We start from the raw sequence: 13,901 nt of genomic DNA, 5'->3' as shown, positions 1-13,901 counted from the left end.
GTGCTTGGGAAATCACTACGGATGCATTGAAAAAAAAAATGGAGGAAACAGTTAGGAGAAGAAGGAGGAAAGGCAGGAAAGAAGGACACACTTAAGCTGCACCTTAAGGGTATGACCCGATAGCGTAATGTGTTAATTGCCTCATATGTAGGAAGTCATTCTCTATTCTATATTAATAGATCTCTGGGAGTCCTCATATTCCTCCTGGCGCAGTGCTGCAGCGGTTAATCGATGCGCCACGGCCCTGCGATGGCAGGTGTTGTCAGCGGTGGGCCTTCCGCAACCCAGGTTGCTTTCCCCGAGCGACCAATTATTAAACGCCACCTGCCATGGTGGGAAGTTTGCTTGCTAGCCGCCGCCACAAGGGGACGTGACCTATGTGCTCACCTGACTCTCAGGTTGCCATCTGGGCACCATCTGTCAGAGTCATGCTCATGATTTTTCGCACACAACGGCGACACCAAATTTTCTGGCTAATGGGAGCTTTAACTCTAAAGGGTTAATATGCTTGCTCTTCTCGTTAAGCTTTGCGTCATGGCGTTGCTGTCGACAAGGCAAACTTCAACGCAGGTTGCCTATGCTCTGGCCACCATTATGGATAGCGCATTGATCATAACCAATGCAGAAATTCATGCGCGGAGTGCCAGAATTATTTTAGACCGAAAGGCGTCTGCAAAGTAGAACGCACGAGCAGTATGGACGTTTTTTTAGGGCGCATGCGCAAGCTACATTCCTCGAAGGAAATGTCTGCACGGCTTTGTGTGCTGCAGGGAAAGCAGTCGCGCCTTTAGTTTACGACTGCTGACAGTGTTGTCCATGTGGTTCAGTGAAGCGGGTGCTCTCAAAGATGTTCCTGCAAAGTCCAGTGGTACGCATGAGCCTAGACGGTTTGAAGTGCGTGCCCTCAAGTTTTTGCGTACACGGACCATCTAATATGGGAGAGGGTGCAGTGTTGCGGACTATTACGAAGTATATCCAGCCGGCCATCGGTGTTCTGGTTGTATTTTAAACCGAAGCAACCATGCCCTCGCAGCATTTCAGCGACCTTCGAGAGCAGATCATTTCTGAGAGCGAAAACTTTACTATGCTTTTTTCCGTTTCAGCATTTTCAGACAGCGGGTGAGTGTACTGTACATTAATTCTCTTGGATAGACCCCTCACAGTCGGAGAAACGATTCTGAAGAGATTTTGGTATTTGCCTGAATAATCAAACGAATTGTGTTAAGAGCGGCCTTATGCTGATCCCATTAGAACAAGGGTCATTTTTACTCGGTCAAGATGATTAGTGACAGTGCGGTTACTAAGCTAACGACAACTTTTTCTCTTGCGCAATTTCCCCTGTCCCTATTTTTTTTTTCTGGAGAAGTTGTACGTCTGAAATTATCAGTGTATTAACATGGTATGAGCGATATTCATACGTTACGACACGAATATTTGATCTTGTTTTTCCAGGGTTTAACGCCCCGAAGTGAGTCAGGCTATGAGGCATGGGTGCCCCAGCGGATGGCTCCGGATATTTTCGGCCACCTAGGCTTCTTTAACGTGCACTGAGATCGCGCAGTACAGGGGCCTCTAGCACTTCGCCGCGACCGAGATGGAACCGCCACGGCAGAGATCCAACTCGATGTGTTTCGGGTCACCAGCTGAGCCCCAAAACTACTCCGGCATCGAGGCAGCGCGCAACTTGAATCAAAGCTCAGAAAAATGGAGTAAGCGTGGTGAGCACTCATTCACTTTTTTTTGTTCGCAGCGTGCTAGTGCTTACTGGAGAAGCTATTTACTATTTAATAATTTATTACTTATTGGTACAATAATCACGATTTCCTCCTCCGATTAAACAGTTTCCAGTGCAGAGCTATTGTGTGTGGAAAGAAAAGTTAGACCAGCATTGTGCGAGAAAGTAGCGTAATCCACACTTGGATTAGCCCAAGTACACTGAACCATTTATTCATAACTTAGCTGGTAGATCCATTGATATTTTGAGGACTGCGCTTCCCTCAAACGCGGGTTGTAGGAGAGCTGCCAGGTAAGCCTCCAGGCATGAGATTCCCGGTGCAGACAATCATGAAGTTAACACTGGGTGTGACTGTTTCAGAAAAAAAAAGCTTCCTTTCTGTTCATGTGGTGCTGACCGGCTGTAATAAATGGCGCTGTCACAATGCGGCAGCTTGCTGATAGGGAAAAAGAGCAGGGGATACACCTTTGTCATTTCTTTATCCCCGATAATTCTGGACAACAGCATTTTTCAAAGGTAAATAAATTATGAGGTCTTTTCATATATTACAAGATTTCACCGTAATAATCAATAAATCCGCAGATCTCTCCTCGGCAGGCTTGAATTTTTATTGCTATTAACGTTTCTGCGGTCGTCGAAGACGCTCCTGATTGGTTTACTACTGTTATCTTTACCAATCGATGCAAACGGTGGAAAATTTTGAAAAGAAAGATTTTGCTACGCATCAGAAGAATATACCATTACCTGAAATTTTTTCCATGAGTAGATTCAGATATCCTACTGTACAAAATTTTTCTTAAAGCTGGACTTGTGTTGTAGAAATGCCTTCAATATGGTCAACACCGCTAATATCTGTATTTAAATTACTAATTCTAGTCGAGAATCCTGGTAGTGGGCGCATCAGAGAGTGCTGTCGCCACTCTGGTTTTCACCGATCCGAAGCCAATGCAAAATACAACACGTGCATCCTTCATCGCAGATTAGTGTCGACGGGTGTCTGTCGATGCGCGTGACAATTACTGGTTTCTGTTCAGTTACACTATTTATTGAAGTTCTTCTCCACGAATTATCGATAAAACGATTTTCCCCGCCTGTACAATTAAACCAGACGACGTTTAGACCTAAAATTATCCGTGATCACCATTTCAGACTGAATAGTGGTGCAGCACAGTCTCAAGGATCGGGGAAAAAGTGCTTCGAAATCGAAGCAATTTGCTTTCGAAAACAGCTTGGGATTTTGATGCCCTTTGCTACCTTATAACAACTTCGCGGCCTGTGAAATTGACTCTTTATCTTTACAACTCGGAGATCTACTGATACATGCTAGCATCAACTGGCAGTTGGAGTCTTGTTAATTGTCGGTAATGAGATTCCACAGGGACAATCCTATTCGCGCGTGTGCGAGAAACCAATAGGACGACGTTTGCAAGTTGTTTCGGCTTCGTTTTAAAATGAGATTGCGTTGAGAGGACAGAAACGGGAGATAGTGGGTTTTAAAATGTGTTCAGATGAAATATTCAGTGTGTAGTTTTTGGAGAATGAATGTTTTATTTTCCATAAGCATACACTGGTGGAGTTGTAACAGATATAAACTCTAGCTCCTCGCGCGCGCGGACGTGATTGTTTTGTACGGCCGTGAGCCTTCTTGAACAACGGACACCATACTACAGTACCGCCCTGATGCTTCCGAATTTCCGACTCTTTCTCAAGCCGCAACTTATGCCGAAGAATGCCGACAGCTTGCGCGGTCCTTCACTTCTCACGCCCAGCGGCTGCAGAAAAGCACCCGTGATCCCCCTGCACTTCCTCCCGCTTGCTCTCCTGACTCTTTGGTCTGGCTCTGGGTACCCTCCTCAGGTCCCGGCCTTTCCCTCAAACTTATTAGCAAGTACCAGGGACCCTACCGTATTCTTAAGCAGATATCTCCCGCCAATTACCTCATCGAACCCCTTACGCCATCCCCTGATCATCGTCGACGAGGCCGCGCCATTGTCCACACGACCCGCCTCAAACCATACTACGACCCCGCCGTTGTCACATCGCCCTAGGCCGCCAGGATGGCGCCCTTTCGCCCGGGGGAAGTTGTAAGACTGGCCTTCGGGTTGGAACCTTCAGAGGCTGGCGCTTAAAGAAGAAGACAAAGACAAGCGCCGAACGCTCCTTCCCTCGTGCGTGCTCTGGACCGACGGTTGCCTCTGGTCTGTACTTGGACTGTACCGCTAGTCGTTCGCGACGTAGTGCCTTGCAAGACGTTCCTTATTGCAGTTTAAACACGTTTTTTTTTTCAGCGATGTTGGGATAATTTATGCAGGTTTCTCTATGCGTCAGTCATCTTGCAAAAAAAATGGAGGGTACAGTTGAGTGTATCGCATGAAAGCTTTAGTGAGTCGATGTCGAAATATGCAGAATTGGTCATTCTCTCTTTAACGATGCGCCACTCCAGTCGGAGTGGTGCAGCTGTTGAGCGATGCACTACAACCCTGCGATAGCGGGCGCTGCCTTCTGTGGGGCTTATGCGACCCAGGATGCTCTTAGCGAGGAACCTCTCGAGACCAATCATTAATTTAACGGCCGCCTGGCGCGGTGATCTGTTTTCTCGCAGTCCGGTGGGCTGTTTGTGATGACACCACAAGGTTGCGTGTCCTAGGTGGCCTACTTGTCTACGAAGCCGACACAGGATTTGCGATACGAGCTCCTTAACGATATCGCTTTAAGGAGTTCTGATCATCTTTACAAGGAAGTTATCTAGCAGTATAATTTTAAAACTACGAACCACCTGTCCGCATCGTATCATAAGTTTAATTTCCTCTGAGCGGGATCCAGACGGAAATATCTCAAATCCTTGCAACAAGAAAATGTGTAATCGGAGTTTAAAACATCCCATTACTCCTGGTATCCCTGTGGTGACGACTGCATACATGAGTGCATAGAGCTATTGACACGATATAAACTCTAGCGGTCCCGTTGGTCCGTGTGTGCTCGTAATCCTGGCTATGCTCGTGGACGACCGAATGATGCAGAGGGCATTCATGTCAAAGCGACTGTGTGCGGTCTTGTTCTCCTTGGTGACCTGCTCTGACTGCTTGAATCGCTGTGGCTCAAATTCTTCCCTTGGTGTTCTTAACAGTTTTCCGGCAGATAGTGTAAGGTGATGAAAGTGTGAAATGCACCAGACAAATGTTGTGTGCTGAGTTTAGAAAGAAAATTTTCGTCGTCTGCATATTTATTGTAAAAGCGTTCTAATGATTTCCACACACGAATATTCAGTTCAGCTGCAAGCGGCTTTATTAATATTACTGGCTGTAAAATTACAGGTGTAGGTTTACTGCTGTTTCAAATAATTGCCACATTTTACTGCTGTCAAAAATAGGGATATCCTGGAGCGATAGCTCTACTAAATGCCAAAATCGATTGTAATGATCTTCGGACTTGGCGATTTCATAGCAACAGCCGTAAGTCATATGCCGTAGCATACTTTGACTATGCCCATTGCGATGGTGTCCCCAAACTTGACCCTGGTCGCTACCCACCTTGGCCTATCCCCACTCCCAAAATTTGGCCCATCCCAACCTCCTAAATTTTGGTCTTCAACGATTTTGACCAAAATTGGCATCCGGGCTAATTTGACTATGACCAACACGATGGCGGCCTCCTAATTTGAACCAGGCTATTTTGATCCGGGTTAAATAGATAAAACTTGAAAATGAGTAATTAATTTTAGAATATATTGCAGCCAGGAACAAGTAACAAAAACAAAGCAAGGAAAAAGCTACCGCTCGACCATTAGTGCAACGGAGTTAGACCATTGCCACTTTTTTAAACAGCTTGACGAACTCCTGAACAGGAGAGTTGGCTCTGCTACATGGGCGAAAAAGCCATAGCGGAACCATTTTGCCTTTTTTACTTGCGAAAGTTAAATGCGTTACAAAGAAACAGCAGTCACGCACCGAGTGAAAAAAACAAAAAAAAACAGTATCATGTGGAGTAGGATAGGACGTAACTTACATCCATCAGTCTGCTATGGTCAGATGAAAGTTGTGCTGTGAAAAGGTGTTTCTTGAGCCAGAAAGTATTAACAGGGCTAACAACGAGAAAGAGAGGGTCGGTAGACAGCGGCTAGTGAGTATCTTCGTCTCGTAGGAAAAGTGCGTTATTAGCATTTGTACGAAACATGTGCAGTGGCCGGCTTTTCTTTAACTAGGTTTGGTTTATGGGGATTCAACGTCCCAAAGCGACTCAGGCTATGAGGGACGCCGTAGTAAAGGGCTCCGGAAATTTCGACCACCTGGGGTTTTTTTACGTGCACTGACATCGCACAGCACACGGGCCTCTAGAATTTCACCTCCATCGAAATTCGACCGCCGTGGCCGGGATCGAACCAGCGTCTTTTGGGCCTATAGCCGAGCGCCATAGCCACTTAGCCACAGCGGCGGCTCTTTAACTAGGAATAACAACAATGTTAGGTAGTTCTTGACATTCTGGGTGACGCAGCTCCATTGCGCTTATCTGGAGACCGTGTCCCGACATTTGTGAAAGCTGTACTCTCCTTCCTTAGCCGGGCCTGGAGCCACGCGTTAAAGAATTGCTCTGGATCGGTTTAGAGCACTCGAAGTTCTTTAGGTTGAGCTGGAACGGTGCTCATCTGCTATGCGTTGTCAATGCACATTAAAGATCCATAGGTGGCCAAAACTATTCCGGAGCCCTTCACCACGGCACTTTATTTCTCTCTTCCTTCACTACCACCTTCCTCCCTTTCCGACGGCGCGGTTGAGGTGTCTACAGAGGTCTGAGGGAGTTGATGGGTCATTTTAGTTGCCTAAAAAAGCCACTTTTTCATGTGCAGTAGCGTTTTCGCATTCCGGCATGTTGAGACGCCGCTCAGGTAGGAATGGCGAGTGTGTATTATTCACAGAACAAGTTCGACGTGGAACGACGCTCATGGTGATGACAGTGTCCATCCCGTAGGTACCACAGTGGGTGCTCTAGACAGTTAGTCATCAGTGGTCAGGTGCTGCAAGCTCATGATGATGATGATTTGTAGCCTGCAAATAGGCGCCCTCTTAAGTGTACATCTGCAACTTATTTTTCGGTGTGGGCCCTCAGTCACGGTGGAAAGAGAAAAAATCTATGTGTGACTCTGAACATACTACAATCTAGTATACTGGCCTTCATGCCACTTTTTGAGAAAGATGAAGTTAATAACTTCGCCAAATATATAACGACGTAGTTTGTGACTACTGTTCAGCGCGACAGCACAAGATGAGATTGTGGACAGCAAGCATCCGGGCGAGTTCTCATAATTCTGCAATGCCTTTTTGGTTCACCTCGGCAGATACGCCGCATTAAGCATTACAGCCCCTGCTCGAATATCGACTGCGTGCGGATTATGGCAAATTCACGAGCATTCAGCGCCAGGGCAAGATGGCGAACAAAACAGCCGGTGTGAAGTCTGATTTTGACATGATTATTGACAATGTTTCACATCATTTGTGTGCGGTGTAAATTATGGCGTATTTCTAATATGGGGAGGCCCCGTCGTATTCTAAGGTCTGAAAAAGAGAATTCTACCGTAAGAGTTAGGGAAGAATCTAAGTGCTTTATTTTGTACCCCTGCTAAGTGGTTTGTTTATCTTAGTATCAGGGCCCGACGCAGTGTCTGCGTAATCAAGCAATGACCTAACGAACGACGGAAAGGCTGTAAGTTTTGTCGCACTTATCCTGTGCTCCATGTGGTGTTTCAATAATCAGAGCTTTTCTATTGACGCCGGAAGAAAATCGTCACCTATGCTGCAGCACAAACGTCCACTAAATTTCAGTCCAAGTAAACAATAGTGGCTGGATCCTTAACTCAAGGACCGACTAAATCTGGTATTGGCATGACAGCGGACACTGCCAGCAAAAGAAAAGCACACGGCCAACGGGCACACCACACCAATGAGAGTACGGATATTGTGCTTGAAGGAAAGCCAGTTCATTCATTTTTCCTTTATCACAAAGTGAAGAATAAGGCTGAAAACGAAGTTCCCACGGCACCTGAGCAAAAAAATGGAGTGTTTATTTGATGAAAAAATAACTAGCTGAATTCCTGAAGGCCTGTGTGCATGCAAATTGTGTACTTTAAAGCACATAGGTCTACCAATTCCGTCATCATTTCGAGTTATTCAAGTTTATTTAGAGGACAACATGTACTAATGCCAGTGACTGCGCCATGTTGCAGCACGGAAAGACTAATGGGAAAGTGTGAAGGAAGACTGCGCTGATGATGTTTCCAGGACGCTGCACGAATAAAATACAAAAATACAGACTGATTAACTCACACTAGCGGTGACCAGAGCCAAATGGGATGACGAATAAAAGGATAAAAGCCGTGTTGCTTTTCCTATTTGTGCTTCGCCTTTCTACGCTCTCACATAATGCAAGTACAGCCTTTGTCAGTAGTTTAGTGACTAAAGATTTTTCATCTCCGGCTTATAATGCACCGCCTGCGTTCAAGACTGCTTGAAGGTAGAGGAAATCTCGTCCTGACCAACCCGTATGTTAGGACGTCCAGGCATGCTGCAAGGCCCTATTACATTGCTTAGAAATGAGACCCTTCAGCTGTTTATGTTCTACGAAAATTATACACAGAATTTGTCAAGAATGCATGATCTTAATTTTCTTTTCATGTAATTGGGCCAACTGGCTAATGTGATGCTCATGGATTTCATCAGAGGATTGAAGCCAGTTCGTGTTCCATTTGCATTGTTCGAAACAGTACTATACAACTAGATATATCGGTCAAATGTCTAGGAGAATCTCTGAATATGGAGTAGATTTGCGGTTGGGTGGATGGCAATGAGTAATTACTTCCTTATTAAAACTAGATGTGCACATGTGGACATGTCCGTGTGGTTCTATGTGGACGGAGAAAACAGCTCAATAAAAAGCACTCAAGCACGAGGGGACATACGCGTTCCTTCTCGAGAAATACCAGCTGTCTGCCTAGCGGAGCAACTGAGAAAACTTTGTTCCGCAAATACGTATCCCGGAAGGCATTGCTCATGACAGTGAACAAAGTACAGTCAGAATGAACAAGCATCTCTTTATATTGAATTTCTTAACAAATTGATGACCTCATTACCCTTGCAGCATAGCTTATTTTACACCAGGCCTAATAAATCGGCTCAAAATCTTAGAAGACAGTTTGTCTTCATTAGAGTCTTTCACAGCGAAGAGGTTTTTGATGAACAGGAATGAAGAGGAAAACTGCGCCTTGATTGGTGAGGAGACATAGGTTAGGAAGTAGCTGGAGCTCTGAAAAAAAATAGCAAAAGACATTGAGAAAATTGACACTTGTAGCAGAGAGAAGAAAAACTGTCATAGTAAAGTATCCGGCACATCACATGGCTTCTCTATCTCAACGACTGATTTCTCTAATCGAAAGATTTTACATAAACGCCCAATCTGAACACAATTCTTCCGGACACCAAAGCAAATAAACCCATGGTTCAAACATTGCGGCAACAAAATGACTGGTACACAATGATAATTGCGACTGGGGTAATGCACTTTGAGCAACCAAAGCTTTGTCTAGCTCCCACTTCACTGCCCACCGCTATGTGCAAAAGCAGAGTATGCACGAGTTTTTACTAAACATTTTTCTCACTTTCTTTCGTGATTCGTTACTACGGACGATTGGCTAGATGGACTATTTTTGGATCTAGGATCGAAATGTTCACATAAAAAGGCGCGATTATGCACACAATTTACCACTCGCAGCCAAGATCACAATTAGTGGATAAGCACATCTTTCCAAAAGATAAGGAAATGCGGCGATGAGCTGCCCAGCAAAGATGGGACAGTTCTTGAGCTGTAAGTGCCACACATGCACCAACAATGCATTTTCGTAGAGAAATCGCTTTGAAAACGACGACTCTTTCTTTGTACCGTATATATGAAACCGGTGTAGAGTAAAAAAAAGTTTAGTTACATTCTCGGCCAATTGACAGGGTCGCGAGAGAAGCAAATAGGAGGCTCGAAAGGTAAATTTTGAAATTCGAACTGGCCGTGTAGTACTTCATGGTTATTTACATACGATGCTTCGCAAGAATAATTTCGTGGATGTTTTTCTTTCGATCACTGCGATCTTGAATTTAGATGCAAACAGGCAGCCTAACTCTAGTCAGCCGCCTAGACACAATGTGAACATCAGCTGTATAACAAACATCTACAAACTTGGCTACAATCTGCATGAAGTATAAGTCTCATTTATTAATAAATTGCTCACAGAAACAAAGAGCCGTTTCCTGTGAGATTCCGCCCAAAAATGAATAAATACTCCATAGTAATTTTCTCAAAAATGAATAACTACGGATTTTCAGAGCGAATACTTGTGCCATTTCTACACTGGACAACTCCCAGCTTTATTTCTGAAACCATTCGTGTGTTCTCTTGCTCGGGGCCGCCGCCAGCTCTTTTTGTTTAGAAGGTAGTTTTGAGGAATTTGATGCGCTAGTGTTTAAAGAATCCCTGAATGGTTACCACATTTTAACAACGCTTCACTAACAAAAATATATACCCGGTAGACGTTACAAGCACACACAAACCGCATTATCAACCACGGATAACCAATGCTGGGCATACAGTACAAACTGTCAGCTGGAGACGTAGGGTTTCTCGGCAGGGATTAGCCTTTGCGATAGCGTACGTACGGAGTAATTTATTTACACTACACGTTTAAAAAAGTAAAAGGCCCACAATGCAGACTGTCGGTTCCTTAATGATAAAAGTTTCTGTAAGTGAACTTGAACTAGCATCTTAAAGTTCCATCAGAGGTCTGTGTGAACCAGCGTCCAAACAAGCAGGCAGCACTGCGCATTTTAAAATGCGCACCTTTCGTAGAGGCTGGTTACCAGTCACAGGTACGCTAACCATACGATTGGTACAGACCTATATTATTCCGGGATTTAATTATCACTCCGGCAATATATATATCACGCATAGTCCTGAGTGTTGCTGATGACAGCCACGCCTGTTGTCAAGAAAACAATAATTGTGCCCATTCTACTGAATATGTCAGCACTTCAGAGGCCACAGAACAAAGTATAAGAAACGCAGTCAGAAGGAATTTTGGCCTACACGATCATCTTAATTGCTACAATGCCCGCTGCGCCCACTGTATAACAAAAAAGCTCCAAATAACATGTGTTAGACATCTCCCGTGCCACCTTCAGCCACTCCATTGCCCCAAATTATAGGATCTCAAGTCAGCACCATTCCGCCTCTACTGCCGAATTTCTCCACTCTCAGGCTTCATTCATTCACCCAAACGGTCATCAATTAAACGATCTTTGCATCAGACGCCTCAGCTAAGTTCATCTCCTTTTGTCGATTTCATTAGGATATAACTAACGTATCAAAGCAAGAGCGTTAAGGCTCCTCTTCTGCAGAGTACCTGGCATCGTCAGTGTTGTCGTCATCGTGAGCGGAGTTGAGAGCGGAAAAGCTGGTGGCCGACCTGCTACATAGTTCACACAACCTAGTGACGTCATCGCAACCTGGCCACCTTTGCAGGCGGGAACATGCCTACCGGAGATTGAGCAAAGTGCTCACCGTGGTAAGTGGCAATTAACGATTGGTCGAGAGACTTTGCTCGGAACGAGCAACCTGGGTCTCGCAAGCACCACCGATCGCTGTGTTTACAACAGACACCTGTCAGGCCAGTGGCGCATAGCTCAACTGCGGCACCACAGCACCAGGAGGGCTATGAAGACTACCTATGATATATGATTGAAATGTAGAGAATGACAAGTTACGCAAGCATAGGAATGTAGGCAGAACGTAGGCGACAGAGGAATACTTTTTCGGGAGGAATCGCTAATGATATCAGACTGTACCCTCAAGGAAACGAAGGTGCTTTTCGATGGTTAAAAAAAAGAACTGTATCTGTGTTTCCGGAGGTATAAACAAAGAGGACCCCAGGTAGCTAAACCAACGCATTAACGTTAATGTGTCAAATCCCTAGGCAGGAGCTCAGGCGCCCCCTGAAGTTTCTTGCTTGCCTTTGGGATTTTTATATAATTTTTCCTGCGAATTGTACTAATAGCGCTCTTGTTATTAATTGCACATTTGGCATGCTCCTATTTTTCAAGGACCCACATTGTTTGTCGGCTTAGCATATCGCAGCACATCAATGACACGAATAGATAGTCACAAGGTATAGTGCTTACCCACCCATAGCTGTGCCCAATTCAGTAAAAAAAAATGGAGAGACCAGGCTGCCAAGGGGAGGTGCTGGTAAAGGTACCTGCAAGGCAGATCGGAAAAATGTTTTAACAGAGGAAATATAACTTCGGTTACATAGTGCACAAAAAGCCGTAACTTTAGCAGATCTCTGCAAGTGAACACATTTGGGTGCGTAAGAGCACTTTCGTTTGCACTTCTTCCTTTCCTCGCTGAAGGTCGGAGCTCCAGGAACAGCATAATGTTTCATTGCACAATAGGATTGAGCACATAAGTGGCACATGAATATATAAGCTGCATTCTTCAAGCACTTTAATACAGAGCGGTCATCGCCTCATCCATCCACTCACCGATTAAAAATCCTTCAATCTGTGCAGTGGCGACAAGGCATTGCCCATGGGCACAAGTTTATTCCCTGTAAAACACAGATATAACTTCATGAATTTCCAGAATTGCGCAAAACATTGTTCCGCTTGCCACCAAAATATTTCACTTTATAGCGTCTACCCCTTTTATAGCAAGCTATCATCGATCATCATAGCTCAAAACACTGAGTAGTACGTAGCATCTACGTAGCATGCCATTGTTTTTTCATTGTGTAGTACTACAAGAAGACAAGAGCAGAAAGTTCTTCTAATGCCGGAAATGAAAAATAACGCAATCAGTTAATTATCACTAAGCATTCATAAAACTAAATGATAATCAAGAACACCTGCTAGTCCAGCAAAGCTCCTCTCTGAAAGGCACCTAGAAGACACAGAACTTTGCAAGATAAAATACATATCAGCGAAGTCAGTCGAGAAAGCGACTGTAAACCAGTAGGGCAAGAATAACAAACTGTAAAAGATGTGACAATATTCCTAAATGAAGACACTATACGTGACATTACTTAACTGCATTCTAGTCGTTAGTTTCAATAGTACCAATTATTAGGAAGATTGTCTGCAAGCCTCATAAGTAGCAATTTTTGTTTGCGTTAATATTGCTTGCCTCAAAATTGTGCCAAAGATAAGGAAGTCTTTTTAGAATATGGCTGAGCGAGCAGTTCATATAAGTGAAGTACACGAATAAAATGAGATGGTGAAGTGCGTCAAATAGGACATTTACAGCGCAAAAGTTAGTATGTTCCCTTTAGCAGTCTTCACAAATGGGAAGGCGTATGAAGGCCTCCTGTATACAAATAATCATGCCATGAACAATCACAAACTGTTTATTCTCGTTACATAGACAAATGCCTTATTTTGCACCATAATGCTCTTGAACCTTGGTCTGTAGCTAGGTTAAAGAAGTATCTACCTAGTTTACTTGCTATACTAGACGTGCAGTTCCTAGGTATTGGTGTGCTTGTGTGGGGTATTCGCCAAATGTTTTAACGCTTAAGTGAAGCTTTCGTGTGCAGTAATTTATTGTAGACTTCAAGCACATTCGAGAAGTATTATCACAGCAAGAATAAGGTGGATAAAAAATTTTAAACCTCTTTTATATGCATCAGAACTGAACAACCCATGTTTGTTGCTTCAGACTAGACATTTCAACATCAGTAAATATACAGCTTCTTAAACTACTATTGAAAAAAAAGAAACAAGTTAAAAGAAAACAAATCGGGGATAAAGGTTAGTGGGAAGTTGCACTAATATATTACTAAGATCCCAACAGATCTGTACATCACAACCGATTCAGCAGTACATGCAATGAAAAATGAAATGATACAGTCAGACTTCTTTTTCTTGTTTGATATACTTATTATAGGTTAACTGCACCTCTTGACAAGAGTTGCGACGGTTCGACAATGATTATATAATAGGTTTTTTCTTAACACGTATAGAGTTTCACCCTACCCACCGCGTGTTTTCGGTTCAGTTTTGCATGGACCGCTGGGGAACTTTCGGCAGATGTGGTGACTTGAAGACTGTTACGGATAAATAACAGATTAGAAGCAGATGAG

Source organism: Amblyomma americanum, chromosome 10, assembly GCF_052857255.1.
Source record: "Amblyomma americanum isolate KBUSLIRL-KWMA chromosome 10, ASM5285725v1, whole genome shotgun sequence".
In the NCBI taxonomy this organism is placed as follows: domain Eukaryota; kingdom Metazoa; phylum Arthropoda; class Arachnida; order Ixodida; family Ixodidae; genus Amblyomma; species Amblyomma americanum.
Note: the sequence above shows the minus strand (reverse complement) of the source record.